Source organism: Oncorhynchus kisutch, linkage group LG24 (assembly GCF_002021735.2).
Source record: "Oncorhynchus kisutch isolate 150728-3 linkage group LG24, Okis_V2, whole genome shotgun sequence".
NCBI classification, from domain to species: domain Eukaryota; kingdom Metazoa; phylum Chordata; class Actinopteri; order Salmoniformes; family Salmonidae; genus Oncorhynchus; species Oncorhynchus kisutch.
In genome coordinates, this window is record NC_034197.2 from 45510151 (window position 1) to 45529867 (window position 19717).

General features: G+C 48.1%; 1 protein-coding gene across 1 annotated transcript in view; it reads left to right on the plus strand.

The window, feature by feature from the left end:
• The window catches only part of LOC109882373 (plasma membrane calcium-transporting ATPase 3), a 220816-nt gene that overhangs the window by 181899 nt on the left and 19200 nt on the right, over positions 1-19717 (plus strand). The window contains exon 27 of the transcript XR_004205175.1: positions 19434-19497. The gene's annotated coding sequence lies outside the window, so the exon portion shown is untranslated. The remainder of the gene's footprint in view (positions 1-19433; positions 19498-19717) is intronic.

Sequence of the window (19717 nt, forward strand, 5' to 3'; positions counted from 1 at the left end):
ACTGGTCAAACTGTAGCCTATATAGAGAGTAGTTACTATACTGAACACTGGCCCAGAGTCAACACACAGCCCCACTGGTCAAACTGTAGCCTATATAGAGAGTAGTTACTATACTGAACACTGGCCCAGAGTCAACACACAGCCCCACTGGTCAAACTGTAGCCTATATAGAGAGTAGTTACTATACTGAACAAAAATATAAACAATTTCAAAGGTTTTGCTGAGTGACAGTTCATATAACCCTAACCTAACCTAACCTTAACCCTTACCTAACCTTAACCCTAACCCTAACCCTAACCCTAACCCTAACCTTAACCCTAACCTAACCTTAACCCTAACCTTAACCCTAACCTTAACCCTAACCTTAACCCTAACCTTAACCCTAACCTAACCTTAACCCTAACCTAACCTTAACCCTAACCTAACCTTAACCCTAACCTTAACCCTTACCTAACCCTTACCTAACCCTAACCCTAATCCTAACCCTAACCCTAACAATGTCAAAGGTTTTGCTGAGTGACAGTTCATATAACCCTAACCTAACCTTAACCCTAACCTTAACCCTAACCTAACCTAACCTTAACCCTAACCTTAACCATTACCTAACCTTAACCCTAACCTTAACCCTAACCTAACCTTAACCCTAACCCTAACCATTACCTAACCTTAACCCTAACCTTAACCCTAACCTAACCTTAACCCTAACCTTAACCCTAACCTTAACCCTAACCTTAACCCTAACCTTAACCCTAACCTAACCTTAACCCTAACCTAACCTTAACCCTAACCTAACCTTAACCCTAACCTTAACCCTAACCTTAACCCTAACCTTAACCCTAACCTAACCTTAACCCTAACCTTAACCCTAACCTTAACCCTAACCTTAACCCTAACCTAACCTTAACCCTAACCTAACCTTAACCCTAACCTAACCTTAACCCTAACCTTAACCCTTACCTAACCCTTACCTAACCTTAACCCTAACCTTAACCCTAACCTTAACCCTAACCTTAACCCTAACCTTAACCCTAACCTTAACCCTAACCTTAACCATTACCTAACCTTAACCCTAACCTTAACCCTAACCTAACCTTAACCCTAACCTAACCTTAACCCTAACCTAACCTTAACCCTAACCTTAACCCTTACCTAACCTTAACCCTAACCTAACCTTAACCCTAACCTTACCTTAACCCTAACCTTAACCCTAACCTTAACCCTAACCTTAACCCTAACCTAACCTTAACCCTAACCTTAACCCTAACCCTAACCTAACCTTAACCCTAACCTTAACCCTCACCTAACCTTAACCCTTACCTAACCTTAACCCTAACCCTAACCTTAACCCTAACCTAACCTTAACCCTCACCTAACCTTAACCCTAACCTTAACCCTCACCTAACCTTAACCCTTACCTAACCTTAACCCTAACCTAACCTTAACCCTAACCTAACCTTAACCCTTACCTAACCTTAACCCTAACCTAACCTTAACCCTTACCTAACCTTAACCCTTACCTAAACTTAACCCTAACCTAACCTTAACCCTTACCTATCCTTAACCCTTACCTAACCCTTACCTAACCTTAACCCTAACCTAACCCATACCTAACCTAATCTTAACCCTAACCTAACCCTTACCTATTCTTAACCCTAACCGTTTAACATTTTGACTTCAATGGGGTCAGAGTTGGATGCCCAAAGGATCCCATTTAGACTTTTCCAAGCTAGAACGTCAAGTTGTTTGGATAAGAATAGAGAGCCTATTAAATTAATAGAGGGGCTATTTTCATAAACCCTCAATGTTTGTCAATCCAGTTCCTCAAACTGGCTGGCTTGCTAACAAACATGCAGTGCAGATAAATCCTTCCAATTCATTGTTTACACATCTTATGACAGCACTGGAAAACAATGGTAGACCAACTCCCTGACCAACATGGCTGACCTTTTAAACAGTCATGGCCCAAAGGGATACCTTAAAAGTCATGGCCCAAAGGGATACCTTAAAAGTCATGGCCCAAAGGGATACCTTAAAAGTCATGGCCCAAAGGGATACCTTAAAAGTAATGGCCTAAAGGGATACCTTAAAAGTCATGGCCCAAAGGGATACCTTAAAAGTCATGGTCCCGGTCACTCCAACAAGAGTTTGCGTCTCACACAGTGTCGAGTTCTACAGTAGAATGGGACTTGATTTCCACAGAATCCCTTGCTAGCTACCGGAAGAATTGAGGAAAAGCTAACTACAATTCACGACAATGCTTTCTACTGAGCACTACATGATGTAAATACAAACATGACTTGTGTTATCAGAGAGTAATTTTGTCCACATAGAACTTAGAAGAAAGCGGCTAGAGAGCCACATATGGAGATTCTGAGTACCTGGTGTCCCAGTCCCTGATGGACAGATCAGAGGTTCTGAGTGCCTGGTGTCCCAGCTCTACCAGTCCCTGATGGGAGGAATGGAGGTTCTGAGTACCTGGTGTCCCATCTCTACCAGTCCCTGATGGGAGGAATGGAGGTTCTGAGTACCTGGTGTCCCAGCTCTACCAGTCCCTGATGGGAGGAATGGAGGTTATGAGTACCTGGTGTCCCAGTCCCTGATGGACAGATCGGAGGTTCTGAGTACCTGGTGTCCCAGTCCCTGATGGACAGATCGGAGGTTCTGAGTACCTGGTGTCTCAGTCCCTGATAGACAGAATGGAGGCTCTGAGTACCTGCTGTCCCAGTCCCTGATGGACAGATCGGAGGTTCTGAGTACCTGGTGTCCCAGTCCCTGATGGACAGATCGGAGGTTCTGAGTACTTGGTGTCCCAGCTCTACCAGTCCCTGATGGGAGGAATGGAGGTTCTGAGTACCTGGTGTCCCAGCTCTACCAGTCCCTGATTGGAGGAATGGAGGTTCTGAGTACCTGGTGTCCCAGTCCCTGATGGACAGATCGGAGGTTCTGACTAAGTCTTAACCTTAACCCTAACCTAACCTTAACCCTAACCTAACCTTAACCCTAACCTTAAACCTAACCTTAACCCTAACCTTAACCCTAACCTAACCTTAACCCTAACCTAACCTTAACCCTAACCTAACCTTAACCCTAACCTTAACCCTTACCTAACCCTTACCTAACCTTAACCCTAACCTTAACCCTAACCTTAACCCTAACCTTAACCCTAACCTTAACCATTATCTAACCTTAGCCCTAACCTTAACCCTAACCTAACCTTAACCCTAACCTAACCTTAACCCTAACCTAACCCTAACCTAACCTTAACTCTAACCAAACCTTAACCCTTACCTAACCTTAACCCTTACCTGACCTTAACCCTAACCTAACCCATACCTAACCTAACCTTAACCTTAACCATTACCTAACCTTAACCCTAACCTAACCTTAACCCTCACCTAACCTTAACCCTCACCTAACCTTAACCCTAACCTTAACCCTCACCTAACCTTAACCCTTACCTAACCTTAACCCTAACCTAACCTTAACCCTAACCTAACCTTAACCCTTACCTAACCTTAACCCTAACCTAACCTTAACCCTTACCTAACCTTAACCCTTACCTAAACTTAACCCTAACCTAACCTTAACCCTTACCTAACCTAACCTTAACCCTAACCTAACCTTAACCCTCACCTAACCTTAACCCTTACCTAACCTTAACCCTAACCTAACCCTTACCTAACCTTAACCCTAACCTAACCCATACCTAACCTAATCTTAACCCTAACCTAACCCTTACCTATTCTTAACCCTAACCGTTTAACATTTTGACTTCAATGGGGTCAGAGTTGGATGCCCAAAGGATCCCATTTAGACTTTTCCAAGCTAGAACGTCAAGTTGTTTGGATAAGAATAGAGAGCCTATTAAATTAATAGAGGGGCTATTTCATAAACCCTCAATGTTTGTCAATCCAGTTCCTCAAACTGGCTGGCTTGCTAACAAACATGCAGTGCAGATAAATCCTTCCAATTCATTGTTTACACATCTTATGACAGCACTGGAAAACAATGGTAGACCAACTCCCTGACCAACATGGCTGACCTTTTAAACAGTCATGGCCCAAAGGGATACCTTAAAAGTCATGGCCCAAAGGGATACCTTAAAAGTCATGGCCCAAAGGGATACCTTAAAAGTCATGGCCCAAAGGGATACCTTAAAAGTAATGGCCTAAAGGGATACCTTAAAAGTCATGGCCCAAAGGGATACCTTAAAAGTCATGGTCCCGGTCACTCCAACAAGAGTTTGCGTCTCACACAGTGTCGAGTTCTACAGTAGAATGGGACTTGATTTCCACAGAATCCCTTGCTAGCTACCGGAAGAATTGAGGAAAAGCTAACTACAATTCACGACAATGCTTTCTACTGAGCACTACATGATGTAAATACAAACATGACTTGTGTTATCAGAGAGTAATTTTGTCCACATAGAACTTAGAAGAAAGCGGCTAGAGAGCCACATATGGAGATTCTGAGTACCTGGTGTCCCAGTCCCTGATGGACAGATCAGAGGTTCTGAGTGCCTGGTGTCCCAGCTCTACCAGTCCCTGATGGGAGGAATGGAGGTTCTGAGTACCTGGTGTCCCAGCTCTACCAGTCCCTGATGGGAGGAATGGAGGTTCTGAGTACCTGGTGTCCCAGCTCTACCAGTCCCTGATGGGAGGAATGGAGGTTCTGAGTACCTGGTGTCCCAGTCCCTGATGGACAGATCGGAGGTTCTGAGTACCTGGTGTCCCAGTCCCTGATGGACAGATCGGAGGTTCTGAGTACCTGGTGTCCCAGTCCCTGATAGACAGAATGGAGGCTCTGAGTACCTGCTGTCCCAGTCCCTGATGGACAGATCGGAGGTTCTGAGTACCTGGTGTCCCAGTCCCTGATGGACAGATCGGAGGTTCTGAGTACTTGGTGTCCCAGCTCTACCAGTCCCTGATGGGAGGAATGGAGGTTCTGAGTACCTGGTGTCCCAGCTCTACCAGTCCCTGATTGGAGGAATGGAGGTTCTGAGTACCTGGTGTCCCAGTCCCTGATGGACAGATCGGAGGTTCTGACTAAGTCTTAACCTTAACCCTAACCTAACCTTAACCCTAACCTAACCTTAACCCTAACCTTAACCCTAACCTTAACCCTAACCTTAACCCTAACCTAACCTTAACCCTAACCTAACCTTAACCCTAACCTAACCTTAACCCTAACCTAACCTTAACCCTAACCTTAACCCTTACCTAACCCTTACCTAACCTTAACCCTAACCTTAACCCTAACCTTAACCCTAACCTTAACCCTAACCTTAACCCTAACCTTAACCATTATCTAACCTTAGCCCTAACCTTAACCCTAACCTAACCTTAACCCTAACCTAACCTTAACCCTAACCTAACCTTAACCCTAACCTTAACCCTTACCTAACCTTAACCCTAACCTAACCTTAACCCTAACCTAACCTTAACCCTAACCTTAACCCTAACCTTAACCCTAACCTTAACCCTAACCCTAACCTAACCTTAACCCTAACCTTAACCCTAACCTTAACCCTAACCCTAACCTAACCTTAACCCTAACCTTAACCCTTACCTAACCTTAACCCTTACCTAACCTTAACCCTAACCTTAAGCCTTACCTAACCCTTACCTAACCTTAACCCTAACCTTAACCCTAACCTAATCTTAACCCATACCTAATCTAACCTTAACCTTAACCATTACCTAACCTTAACCCTTACATAACCTTAACCCTAACCCTAACCTAACCTTAACCTTAACCCTAACCCTAACCTAACCTTAACCCTCACCTAACCTTAACCCTAACCTTAAGCCTTACCTAACCCTTACCTAACCTTAACCCTAACCTTAACCCTAACCTAATCTTAACCCATACCTAACCTAACCTTAACCTTAACCATTACCTAACCTTAACCCTAACCTAATCTTAACGCTCACCTAACCTTAACCCTTACCTAACCTTAACCCTAACCTAACCTTAACCCTAACCTTAACCTTAACCCTAACCCTAACCTAACCTTAACCCTCACCTAACCTTAACCCTAACCTTAACCCTCACCTAACCTTAACCCTTACCTAACCTTAACCCTAACCTAACCTTAACCCTAACATAACCTTAACCCTTACCTAACCTAACCTAACCTTAACCTTAACCCTTACCTAAACTTAACCCTAACCTAACCTTAACCCTTACCTAACCTAACCTTAACCTGTACCTAACCTTAACCCTAACCTAACCTTAACCCTTACCTAACCTAACCTTAACCTGTACCTAACCTTAACCCTAACCTAACTTTAAACCTAACCTTAACCCTAACCTAACCCTAACCTAACCTTAACTCTAACCGAACCTTAACCCTTACCTAACCTTAACCCTTAACCCTTACCTGACCTTAACCCTAACCTAACCCATACCTAACCTAACCTTAACCTTAACCTTAACCATTACCTAACCTTAACCCTAACCTAACCTTAACCCTCACCTAACCTTAACCCTTACCTAACCTTAACCCTAACCCTAACCTAACCTTAACCCTAACCTAACCTTAACCCTCACCTAACCTTAACCCTAACCTTAACCCTCACCTAACCTTAACCCTTACCTAACCTTAACCCTAACCTAACCTTAACCCTAACCTAACCTTAACCCTTACCTAACCTTAACCCTAACCTAACCTTAACCCTTACCTAACCTTAACCCTTACCTAAACTTAACCCTAACCTAACCTTAACCCTTACCTAACCTAACCTTAACCCTAACCTAACCTTAACCCTCACCTAACCTTAACCCTTACCTAACCTTAACCCTAACCTAACCCTTACCTAACCTTAACCCTAACCTAACCCATACCTAACCTAATCTTAACCCTAACCTAACCCTTACCTATTCTTAACCCTAACCGTTTAACATTTTGACTTCAATGGGGTCAGAGTTGGATGCCCAAAGGATCCCATTTAGACTTTTCCAAGCTAGAACGTCAAGTTGTTTGGATAAGAATAGAGAGCCTATTAAATTAATAGAGGGGCTATTTTCATAAACCCTCAATGTTTGTCAATCCAGTTCCTCAAACTGGCTGGCTTGCTAACAAACATGCAGTGCAGATAAATCCTTCCAATTCATTGTTTACACATCTTATGACAGCACTGGAAAACAATGGTAGACCAACTCCCTGACCAACATGGCTGACCTTTTAAACAGTCATGGCCCAAAGGGATACCTTAAAAGTCATGGCCCAAAGGGATACCTTAAAAGTCATGGCCCAAAGGGATACCTTAAAAGTCATGGCCCAAAGGGATACCTTAAAAGTCATGGCCCAAAGGGATACCTTAAAGGTCATGGCCCAAAGGGATACCTTAAAAGTCATGGCCTAAAGGGATACCTTAAAAGTCATGGCCCAAAGGGATACCTTAAAAGTCATGGTCCCGGTCACTCCAACAAGAGTTTGCGTCTCACACAGTGTCGAGTTCTACAGTAGAATGGGACTTGATTTCCACAGAATCCCTTGCTAGCTACCGGAAGAATTGAGGAAAAGCTAACTACAATTCACGACAATGCTTTCTACTGAGCACTACATGATGTAAATACAAACATGACTTGTGTTATCAGAGAGTAATTTTGTCCACATAGAACTTAGAAGAAAGCGGCTAGAGAGCCACATATGGAGATTCTGAGTACCTGGTGTCCCAGTCCCTGATGGACAGATCAGAGGTTCTGAGTGCCTGGTGTCCCAGCTCTACCAGTCCCTGATGGGAGGAATGGAGGTTCTGAGTACCTGGTGTCCCAGCTCTACCAGTCCCTGATGGGAGGAATGGAGGTTCTGAGTACCTGGTGTCCCAGCTCTACCAGTCCCTGATGGGAGGAATGGAGGTTCTGAGTACCTGGTGTCCCAGTCCCTGATGGACAGATCGGAGGTTCTGAGTACCTGGTGTCCCAGTCCCTGATGGGCAGATCGGAGGTTCTGAGTACCTGGTGTCCCAGTCCCTGATAGACAGAATGGAGGTTCTGAGTACCTGCTGTCCCAGTCCCTGATGGACAGATCGGAGGTTCTGAGTACCTGGTGTCCCAGTCCCTGATGGACAGATCGGAGGTTCTGAGTACTTGGTGTCCCAGCTCTACCAGTCCCTGATGGGAGGAATGGAGGTTCTGAGTACCTGGTGTCCCAGCTCTACCAGTCCCTGATTGGAGGAATGGAGGTTCTGAGTACCTGGTGTCCCAGTCCCTGATGGACAGATCGGAGGTTCTGAGTACCTGGTGTCCCAGTCTCTGATGGACAGATCGGAGGTTCTGAGTACCTGGTGTCCCAGTCCCTGATGGACAGATCGAAGGTTCTGAGTACCTGGTGTCCCAGTCCCTGATAGACAGAATGGAGGTTCTGAGTACCTGCTGTCCCAGTCCCTGATGGACAGATCGGAGGTTCTGAGTACCTGGTGTCCCAGTCTCTGATGGACAGATCGGAGGTTCTGAGTGCCTGGTGTCCCAGTCCTTGGAATGGAATAGTAGTATCACGTTAGATGTGTTAAAAAGCCCTGAGAGACGGCCTGAGAGACAGCCTGAGAGACTGCCTGAGAGACTGCCTGAGAGACGGCTGCTTACATTTAATTTGGTATTGTTTTCATTTAAACAGCAAAAATAACACATACGTGGAACTCTTTCAAAGAGTCCTTGCTCTCCTAATATAAAGTAAAACCCTCCTCCGCTATCCTTTCCACCCTAACCTCTCCCTTCCAATCCTCTCCACCCCTATCCTCTCTACCCCTAACCTCTCCCTTCCAATCCTCTCCACCTCCTATCCTCTCCCCCTATCCTATCCTCTCCCCCTATCCTATGCTCTCCACCCCTGTCCTCTCCCCCTATCCTATGCTCTCCACCCCTGTCCTCTCCCCCTATCCTGTCCTCTCCCTTCCAATCCTCTCCACCCCTATCCTCTCCCCCTATCCTATCCTCTCCCTTCCAATCCTCTCCACCCCTATCCTCTCCACCCCTATCCTCTCCACCCCTATCCTCTCCACCCCTAACCTCTCCCTTCCAATCCTCTCCTCCCCTAACCTCTCCCTTCTAATCCTCTCCACCCCTAGCCTCTCCCTTCCAATCCTCTCCAGCCCTAACCTCTCCCTTCCTATCCTCTCCACCCCTAACCTCTCCCTTCCAATCCTCTCCACCTCCTATCCTCTCCACCCCTAACCTCTCCCTTCCAATCCTCTCCACCTCCTATCCTCTCCCCATATCCTCTCCCCAATATCCTTTCCCGCCCTATCCTCTCCCCCTATCCTATCCTCTCCCCCTATCCTATCCTCTCCCCCTATCCTATCCTCTCCACCCCTATCCTCTCCCCCTATCCAATCCTCTCCTCCCCTATCCTCTCCACCCCTATCCTCTCCACCCCTATCCTCTCCTCCGCTATCCTCTCCTCTCCACCTCCTATCCTCTCCCCATATCCTCTCCCCCATATCCTTTCCCGCCCTATCCTCTCCTCCCTATCCTCTCCACCCCTATCCTCTCCTCCCCTATCCTCTCCTCCCTATCCTCTCCACCCTATCCTCTCCCCCTATCCTATCCTCTCCTCCCCTATCCTCTCCACCCCTATCCTCTCCACCCCTATCCTCTCCTCCGCTATCCTCTCCTCTCCACCTCCTATCCTCTCCCCATATCCTCTCCCCCATATCCTTTCCCGCCCTATCCTCTCCTCCCTATCCTCTCCACCCCTATCCTCTCCTCCCCTATCCTCTCCTCCCTATCCTCTCCACCCTATCCTCTCCACCCCTATCCTCTCCTCCCCTATCCTCTCCTCCCTATCCTCTCTTCCCTATCCTCTCCACCCCTATCCTCTCCACCCCTATCCTCTCCTATCCTCTCCTCCCCTATCCTCTCCTATCCTCTCCACCCCTATCCTCTCCTCCCTATCCTCTCCACCCCTATCATCTCCTCCCTATCCTCTCCACCCCTATCCTCTCCTCCCCTATCCTCTCCTATCCTCTCCACCCCTATCCTCTCCTCCCCTATCCTATCCTCTCCTATCCTCTCCACCCCTATCCTCTCCTCCCTATCCTCTCCACCCCTATCCTATCCTCTCCTCCCTATCATCTCCACCCCTATCCTCTCCTCCCCTATCCTCTCCTCCCCTATCCTCTCCTATCCTCTCCACCCCTATCCTCTCCTCCCCTATCCTCTCCACCCCTATCCTCTCCTCCCTATCCTCTCCTCCCTATCCTCTCCACCCCTATCCTCTCCTCCCCTATCCTCTCCACCCCTATCCTCTCCTCCCTATCCTCTCCACCCCTATCCTCTCCTCCCTATCCTCTCCACCCCTATCCTCTCCTCCCTATCCTCTCCACCCCTATCCTCTCCTCCCCTATCCTCTCCTATCCTCTCCTCCCCTATCCTCTCCTATCCTCTCCTCCCCTATCCTCTCCACCCCTATCCTCTCCTCCTTATCCTCTCCACCCCTATCCTCTCCTCCCCTATCCTCTCCTCCCCTATCCTCTCCCCCTATCCTATCCTCTCCTCCCTATCCTCTCCACCCCTATCCTCTCCTCCCCTATCCTCTCCTATCCTCTCCTCCCCTATCCTCTCCACCCCTATCCTCTCCTCCCCTATCCTCTCCACCCCTATCCTCTCCACCCCTATCCTCTCCTCCGCTATCCTCTCCTCTCCACCTCCTATCCTCTCCCCATATCCTCTCCCCCATATCCTTTCCCACCCTATCCTCTCCTCCCTATCCTCTCCACCCCTATCCTCTCCTCCCCTATCCTCTCCTCCCTATCCTCTCCACCCTATCCTCTCCACCCCTATCCTCTCCTCCCCTATCCTCTCCTCCCTATCCTCTCTTCCCTATCCTCTCCACCCCTATCCTCTCCACCCCTATCCTCTCCTATCCTCTCCTCCCCTATCCTATCCTCTCCTATCCTCTCCACCCCTATCCTCTCCTCCCCTTTCCTCTCCACCCCTATCCTCTCCTCCCTATCCTCTCCACCCCTATCCTCTCCTCCCCTATCCTCTCCACCCCTATCCTCTCCTCCCCTATCCTCTCCTATCGTCTCCACCCCTATCCTCTCCTCCCCTATCCTCTCCTCCCTATCCTCTCCACCCCTATCCTCTCCTCCCCTATCCTCTCCACCCCTATCCTCTCCTCCCTATCCTCTCCACCCCTATCCTCTCCTCCCTATCCTCTCCACCCCTATCCTCTCCTCCCCTATCCTCTCCTATCCTCTCCTCCCCTATCCTCTCCTATCCTCTCCTCCCCTATCCTCTCCTATCCTCTCCTTCCCTATCCTCTCCTCCTCTATCCTCTCCACCCCTATCCTCTCCTCCTCTATCCTCTCCTCCCCTATCCTCTCCTATCCTCTCCTCTCCTATCCTCCCCTATCCTCTCCTATCCTCTCCACCCCTATCATCTCCTCCCTATCCTCTCCTATCCTCTCCACCCCTATCCTCTCCTCCCCTATCCTCTCCTATCCTCTCCACCCTTATCCTCTCCTCCCCTATCCTCTCCTATCCTCTCTTCTCCTCCCCTATCCTCCCCTATCCTCTCCTCCCCTATCCTCCCCTATCCTCCCCTATCCTCTCCTCCCCTATCCTCTCCTATCCTCTCCTCCCCTATCCTCTCCTATCCTCTCCTCTCCTATCCTCTCCTCTCCTCTCCTATCCTCTCCTCTCCTCCCCCTATCCTCACCTATCCTCTCCACCCCTATCCTCTCCTCCCCTATCCTCTCCTATCCTCTCCTATCCTCTCCTCTCCTATCCTCTCCTCTCCTCCCCTATCCTCTCCTATCCTCTCCACCCCTATCCGTCCACCCCTGAGAAAGAGTTTTCATGATCAGAGGCCATATTGTAGAAAGGAAATGTTAAATGTACTGTAGATAATCATAGAAAACCATTTTTATTTTTATAGTATTGTGGAATAATCTCAGTCTACACTATGGGCTGGTTTCCCAGACTCAGATTACACCTAGTCCTGGAGAAAAACAATTTTATATTGAGCATTTATTTGTTCAGGACTAGGCTCATGACAGGAGAGGACATAGGAGGAGAGGAAGGGGGTGAGATAGAATATACTGTATTTAGCCTCGGTACAAGCATGCTAAGGGGTGTGTGACTGGAGTGGCTGGGTAGTGTAGGCACGCCCAGGGGTCCTTAGCCGCAGTCCAGGATCAGCAGCACGCCCAGGGGTCCTTAGCCGCAGTCCAGGATCAGCAGCACGCCCAGGGGTCCTTAGCCGCAGTCCAGGATCAGCAGCACGCCCAGGGGTCCTTAGCCGCAGTCCAGGATCAGCAGCACGCCCAGGGGTCCTTAGCCGCAGTCCAGGATCAGCAGCACGTCCAGGTATTATTGGGCCAGCCACGTCATAAAAAAGGACAAAATAAGCGTGTTTGTGGGAGCATGTTTAGGTACATCAGATAAGACACAGTACACCAGATGAGACAAGCTGACCAATAAACTTAAGTATAAACACAGGGGGATCGAGAGACAATATGGCCCCGTCCAACTAGCCAGGGACTCAGCCCCCGTAATAGAGACAATATGGCCCCGTCCAACTAGCCAGGGACTCAGCCCCCGTAATAGAGACAATATGGCCCCGTCCAACTAGCCAGGGACTCAGCCCCCGTAATAGAGACAATATGGCCCCGTCCAACTAGCCAGGGACCCCCGTAATAGAGACAATATGGCCCCGTCCAACTAGCCAGGGACCCCCGTAATAGAGACAATATGGCCCCGTCCAACTAGCCAGGGACCCCCGTAATAGAGACAATATGGCCCCGTCCAACTAGCCAGGGACTCAGCCCCCGTAATAGAGACAATATGGCCCCGTCCAACTAGCCAGGGACTCAGCCCCCGTAATAGAGACAATATGGCCCCGTCCAACTAGCCAGGGACTCAGCCCCCGTAATAGAGACAATATGGCCCCGTCCAACTAGCCAGGGACCCCCGTAATAGAGACAATATGGCCCCGTCCAACTAGCCAGGGACCCCCGTAATAGAGACAATATGGCCCCGTCCAACTAGCCAGGGACCCCCGTAATAGAGACAATATGGCCCCGTCCAACTAGCCAGGGACTCAGCCCCCGTAATAGAGACAATATGGCCCCGTCCAACTAGCCAGGGACTCAGCCCCCGTAATAGAGACAATATGGCCCCGTCCAACTAGCCAGGGACTCAGCCCCCGTAATAGAGACAATATGGCCCCGTCCAACTAGCCAGGGACCCCCCGTAATAGAGACAATATGGCCCCGTCCAACTAGCCAGGGACTCAGCCCCCGTAATAGAGACAATATGGCCCCGTCCAACTAGCCAGGGACTCAGCCCCCGTAATAGAGACAATATGGCCCCGTCCAACTAGCCAGGGACTCAGCCCCCGTAATAGAGACAATATGGCCCCGTCCAACTAGCCAGGGACTCAGCCCCCGTAATAGAGACAATATGGCCCCGTCCAACTAGCCAGGGACTCAGCCCCCGTAATAGAGACAATATGGCCCCGTCCAACTAGCCAGGGACTCAGCCCCCGTAATAGAGACAATATGGCCCCGTCCAACTAGCCAGGGACTCAGCCCCCGTAATAGAGACAATATGGCCCCGTCCAACTAGCCAGGGACTCAGCCCCCGTAATAGAGACAATATGGCCCCGTCCAACTAGCCAGGGACCCCCGTAATAGAGACAATATGGCCCCGTCCAACTAGCCAGGGACCCCCGTAATAGAGACAATATGGCCCCGTCCAACTAGCCAGGGACCCCCGTAATAGAGACAATATGGCCCCGTCCAACTAGCCAGGGACTCAGCCCCCGTAATAGAGACAATATGGCCCCGTCCAACTAGCCAGGGACTCAGCCCCCGTAATAGAGACAATATGGCCCCGTCCAACTAGCCAGGGACTCAGCCCCCGTAATAGAGACAATATGGCCCCGTCCAACTAGCCAGGGACTCAGCCCCCGTAATAGAGACAATATGGCCCCGTCCAACTAGCCAGGGACTCAGCCCCCGTAATAGAGACAATATGGCCCCGTCCAACTAGCCAGGGACTCAGCCCCCGTAATAGAGACAATATGGCCCCGTCCAACTAGCCAGGGACCCCCGTAATAGAGACAATATGGCCCCGTCCAACTAGCCAGGGACCCCCCGTAATAGAGACAATATGGCCCCGTCCAACTAGCCAGGGACCCCCGTAATAGAGACAATATGGCCCCGTCCAACTAGCCAGGGGCCCCCGTAATAGAGACAATATGGCCCCGTCCAACTAGCCAGGGACCCCCGTAATAGAGACAATATGGCCCCGTCCAACTAGCCAGGGGCCCCCGTAATAGAGACAATATGGCCCCGTCCAACTAGCCAGGGGCCCCCGTAATAGAGACAATATGGCCCCGTCCAACTAGCCAGGGGCCCCCGTAATAGAGACAATATGGCCCCGTCCAACTAGCCAGGGGCCCCCGTAATAGAGACAATATGGCCCCGTCCAACTAGCCAGGGGCCCCCGTAATAGAGACAATATGGCCCCGTCCAACTAGCCAGGGGCCCCCGTAATAGAGACAATATGGCCCCGTCCAACTAGCCAGGGGCCCCCGTAATAGAGACAATATGGCCCCGTCCAACTAGCCAGGGACCCCCGTAATAGAGTCAGTGGAATCCTTGGTTTTTTTATATATTTTTTTAATTGAACCTTTATTTATCTAGGCAAGTCAGTTAAGAACAAATTCTTACATACAATGATGGCCTGACAAAAGGCCTCCTACGGGGACGGGGCATGGGATTAAAATAAAAAATGAAATATAATATAATTATAGGACAAAACACACATCACAACAAGAGATACCTGGTCATTCTTTAAAAGTAACTTCCTCACCATTTTAGATAAGCATGCTCCGTTCAAAAAATGCAGAACTAAGAACAGATATAGCCCTTGGTTCACTCCAGACCTGACTGCCCTCGACCAGCACAAAAATATCCTGTGGCAGACTGTAATAGCATCGAATAGTCCCCGCGATATGCAACTGTTCAGGGAAGTCAGGAACCAATACACGCAGTCAGTCAGCTAAGCTAAGGCCAGCTTCTTCAGGCAGAAGTTTGCATCCTGTAGCTCCAACCCCAAAAAGTTCTGGGACACGGTGAAGTCCATGGAGAACAAGAGCACCTCCTCCCAGCTGCCCACTGCACTGAGGCTAGGTAACACGGTCACCACCGATAAATCCATGATTATCGAAAACTTTGACAAGCATTTCTCAACAGTTGGCCATGCCTTCCGCCTGGCTACTCCAACCGCGGCCAACAGCTCCGCCCCCCCCGCAGCTACTCGCCCAAGCCTCTACAGGTTCTCCTTTACCCAAATCCAGATAGCAGATGTTCTGAAAGAGCTGCAAAACCTGGACCCGTACAAATCAGCTGGGCTTGACAATCTGGACCCTCTATTTCTGAAACTATCCGCCGCCATTGTCGCAACCCCTATTACCAGCCTGTTCAACCTCTCTTTCATATCGTCTAAGATCCCCAAGGATTGGAAAGCTGCCGCAGTCATCCCCCTCTTCAAAGGGGGAGACACCCTGGACCCAAACTGTTACAGACCTATATCCATCCTGCCCTGCCTATCTAAGGTCTTCGAAAGCCAAGTCAACAAACAGGTCACTGACCATCTCGAATCCCACCGTACCTTCTCCGCTGTGCAATCTGGTTTCCGAGCCGGTCATGGGTGCACCTCAGCCACGCTCAAGGTACTAAACGATATCATAACCGCCATCGATAAAAGACAGTACTGTGCAGCCGTCTTCATCGACCTTGCCAAGGCTTTCGACTCGACTGTCAATCACCATATTCTTATCGGCAGACTCAGTAGCCTCGGTTTTTCAGATGACTGCCTTGCCTGGTTCACCAATTACTTTGCAGACAGAGTTCAGTGTGTCAAATCGGAGGGCATGCTGTCCGGTCCTCTGGCAGTCTCTATGGGGGTGCCACAGGGTTCAATCCTCGGGCCGACTCTTTTCTCTGTATATATCAATGATGTTGCTCTTGCTGCGGGCGATTCCCTGATCCACCTCTACGCAGACGACACCATTCTATATACTTCCGGCCCGTCCTTGGACACTGTGCTATCTAACCTCCAAACGAGCTTCAATGCCATACAACACTCCTTCCGTGGCCTCCAACTGCTCTTAAACGCTAGTAAAACCAAATGCATGCTTTTCAACCGTTCGCTGCCTGCACCCGCACGCCTGACCAGCATCACCACCCTGGATGGTTCCGACCTTGAATATGTGGACATCTATAAGTACCTAGGTGTCTGGCTAGACTGTAAACTCTCCTTCCAGACTCATATCAAACATCTCCAATCGAAAATCAAATCAAGAGTCGGGTTTCTATTCCGCAACAAAGCCTCCTTCACTCATTCCGCCAAACTTACCCTAGTAAAACTGACTATCCTACCGATCCTCGACCTCATCTACAAAATTGCTTCCAACACTCTACTCAGCAAACTGCATGCAGTTTATCACAGTGCCATCCGTTTTGTCACTAAAGCACCTTATACCACCCACCACTGTGACTTGTATGCTCTAGTCGGCTGGCCCTCGCTACATATTCGTCGCCAGACCCACTGGCTCCAGGTCATCTACAAGTCCATGCTAGGTAAAGCTCCGCCTTATCTCAGTTCACTGGTCACGATGGCAACACCCATCCGTAGCACGTGCTCCAGCAGGTGTATCCCTGGGTGTATCCCTAAAGCCAACACCTCATTTGGCCGCCTTTCGTTCCAGTTCTCTGCTGCCTGTGACTGGAACAAATTGCAAAAATCGCTGAAGTTGGAGACTTTTATCACCCTCACCAACTTCAAACATCTGCTATCTGAGCAGCTAACCGATCGCTGCAGCTGTACATAGTCTATCGGTAAATAGCCCACCCATTTTTACCTACCTCATCCCCATACTGTTTTTATTTATTTACTTTTCTGCTCTTTTGCACACCAATATCTCTACCTGTACATGACCATCTGATCATTTATCACTCCAGTGTTAATCTGCAAAATTTTAATTTTCACCTACCTCCTCATGCCTTTTGCACACAATGTATATAGACTGCCCTTTTTTTCTACTGTGTTATTGACTTGTTAATTGTTTACTCCATGTGTAACTCTGTGTTGTCTGTTCACACTGCTATGCTTTATCTTGGCCAGGTCGCAGTTGCAAATGAGAACTTGTTCTCAACTAGCCTACCTGGTTAAATAAAGGTGTTCTCAACTAGCCTACCTGGTTAAATAAAGGTGTTCTCAACTAGCCTACCTGGTAAAATAAAGGTGTTCTCCACTAGCCTACCTGGTTAAATAAAGGTGTTCTCAACTAGCCTACCTGGTTAAATAAAGGTGTTCTCAACTAGCCTACCTGGTTAAATAAAGGTGTTCTCCACTAGCCTACCTGGTTAAATAAAGGTGTTCTCAACTAGCCTACCTGGTTAAATAAAGGTGTTCTCAACTAGCCTACCTGGTTAAATAAAGGTGTTCTCAACTAGCCTACCTGGTTAAATAAAGGTGTTCTCAACTAGCCTACCTGGTTAAATAAAGGTGTTCTCAACTAGCCTACCTGGTTAAATAAAGGTGTTCTCCACTAGCCTACCTGGTTAAATAAAAAATAAAAAATAAATAAATAAATACACCACAACATAAAGAGAGACCTAAGACAAAAACATAGCAAGGCAGCAACACAACATAACAAGAACATGGCAGCAACACAACGTGGTGGCAGCACAAAACATGGTACAAACATTATTGGGCACAGACAACAGCACAAAGGACAAGAAGGTAGAGACAACAATACATCACACGAAGCAGCGCCACAACTGCCAGTGTGTCCATGATTGAGTCTTTGAATGAAGAGACTGAAATAAAACTGTCCAGTTTGAGTGTTTGTTGCAGCTCGTCCCAGTCGCTAGCTGCAGCGAACTGAAAAGAGGAGCGACCCAGGGATGTGTGTGCTTTGGGGACCTTTAACAGAATGTGACTGGCAGAACGGGTGTTGTATGTGGAGGATGAAGGCTGCAGTAGATATCTCAGATAGGGGGGAGTGAGGCCTAAGAGTGTTTTATAAATAAGCATCAACCAGTGGGTCTTGCGACGGGTATACAGAGATGACCCGTTTACAGAGGAGTACAGAGTGCAGTGATGTGTCCTATAAGGAGCCTTGGTGGCAAATATGATGTCAGAATGGTAAAGAACATCTAGCCGCTCGAGAGCACCCTTACCTGCTGATCTATAAATGATGTCTCCGTAATCACACGTCTGTCTACTCAGCTACCTATCTAAAGCAACAGAGTTGAGTTTACTAACGACCTATAGATTAATATCAATCCTTGATTAAATTCAAACTCTCCTGTCCACATGCTTTAGCCTTTTTGTTTACGACAAATGTGGTCCTTGTCTCCTGTTTATAATGCTTCAGATGGTCTTCATAAGCCTGTAGTCCAGTAAATTATTGAAGACCAGAAGTGGTATTTACCATCATTGTAGTGATTGAGAATTCCTGAGGTAACTCTAGCTATGTCGGCCATGAGAAGGTTAAGGTCCATTATAAACTGGGTTCGAGCCCTGAATGCTGACAGCCGTGGAATATCAGACCATGTATTTGTACTCCTCTAATTACGTTGGTAACCAGTTTATAATAACAATATGGCAATTCAGGGTTTTGTGATATATGGCCAATATACCACGGCTAAAAGCTGTATCCAGGCACTCTGCATTGCATCGTACAAAAGAACAGCCCTTAGCCGTGGTATATTGGCCATATACCACACCCCCTCATGGCTTATTACTTAATTATAAACTGGTTGGTTTGAGCCCTGCATGCTGATTGGCTGACAGCCTTGGAATATCAGACCGTATACCACGGGTATGACAAAACATGTTGTTTTCACTGCTCGAATTACGTTGATAACCAGTTTATAATAGCAAATAAGGCACCTCGGGGGTTTGCGGTATGGGGCCAATATACCACGGCTAAGGGCTATGTCGAGACACGACGCGATGCATCGTGCATAAGAGCAGCCCTTAGCCGTGATATATTGGCCATATACCACCAACCCCTCTTGGTTTAGTGCTTAATTCTAGTATTCCAATTCCTAATTCTGTGGATAAGGTCCACATGCAGTAACTTCTCTTTAACAGCAGGTGGAAGCACTATCCCTATACTGAGATAACTGCTTGTCACTAGTTACCACTGCTACAAAGTCACATTTAGCTGTATCGTAAACATCAATTGGCTTTTTGGTCTTAATTTAAGGTTACGGTTAGGCATACGGTTAACAGTGTGTTTAAAATTAAGTTTAAGGGTGGGGTTAGGTTTAGGTTTAAAATCAAATTTTGAAGAAGATAAATTGTAGAAACTGGCAGGGTTTAGCCAAAATGATGACTTTGTGGCTATGGTAACTACTAACCTACCGCGTTAACCCACGTCACTTCCGCTCTGACTCTCCCAGCAGGAAGATGGCGGCTACTTCGAAAGAACACCGACTGTCCCAACATGTCTACGCTACTCTACAGGTAAATACTCAAGTTAACATACGGCAATCACTTCTGCTATAATTGAAAAATTAACCGTTATACTGTTAGCCAAACCGTAGCAAAGTTGAATGGCATTTTTCCTCGTGAAGGACAATGATGACCAGCTAGCTAGTTAACTGCCTAACGTTAACTAATGGCTCTAAACAAATGCCAACGTTTGAAGCAAGCCAATGATACGACCGTGTAGAGGTAAAACCTA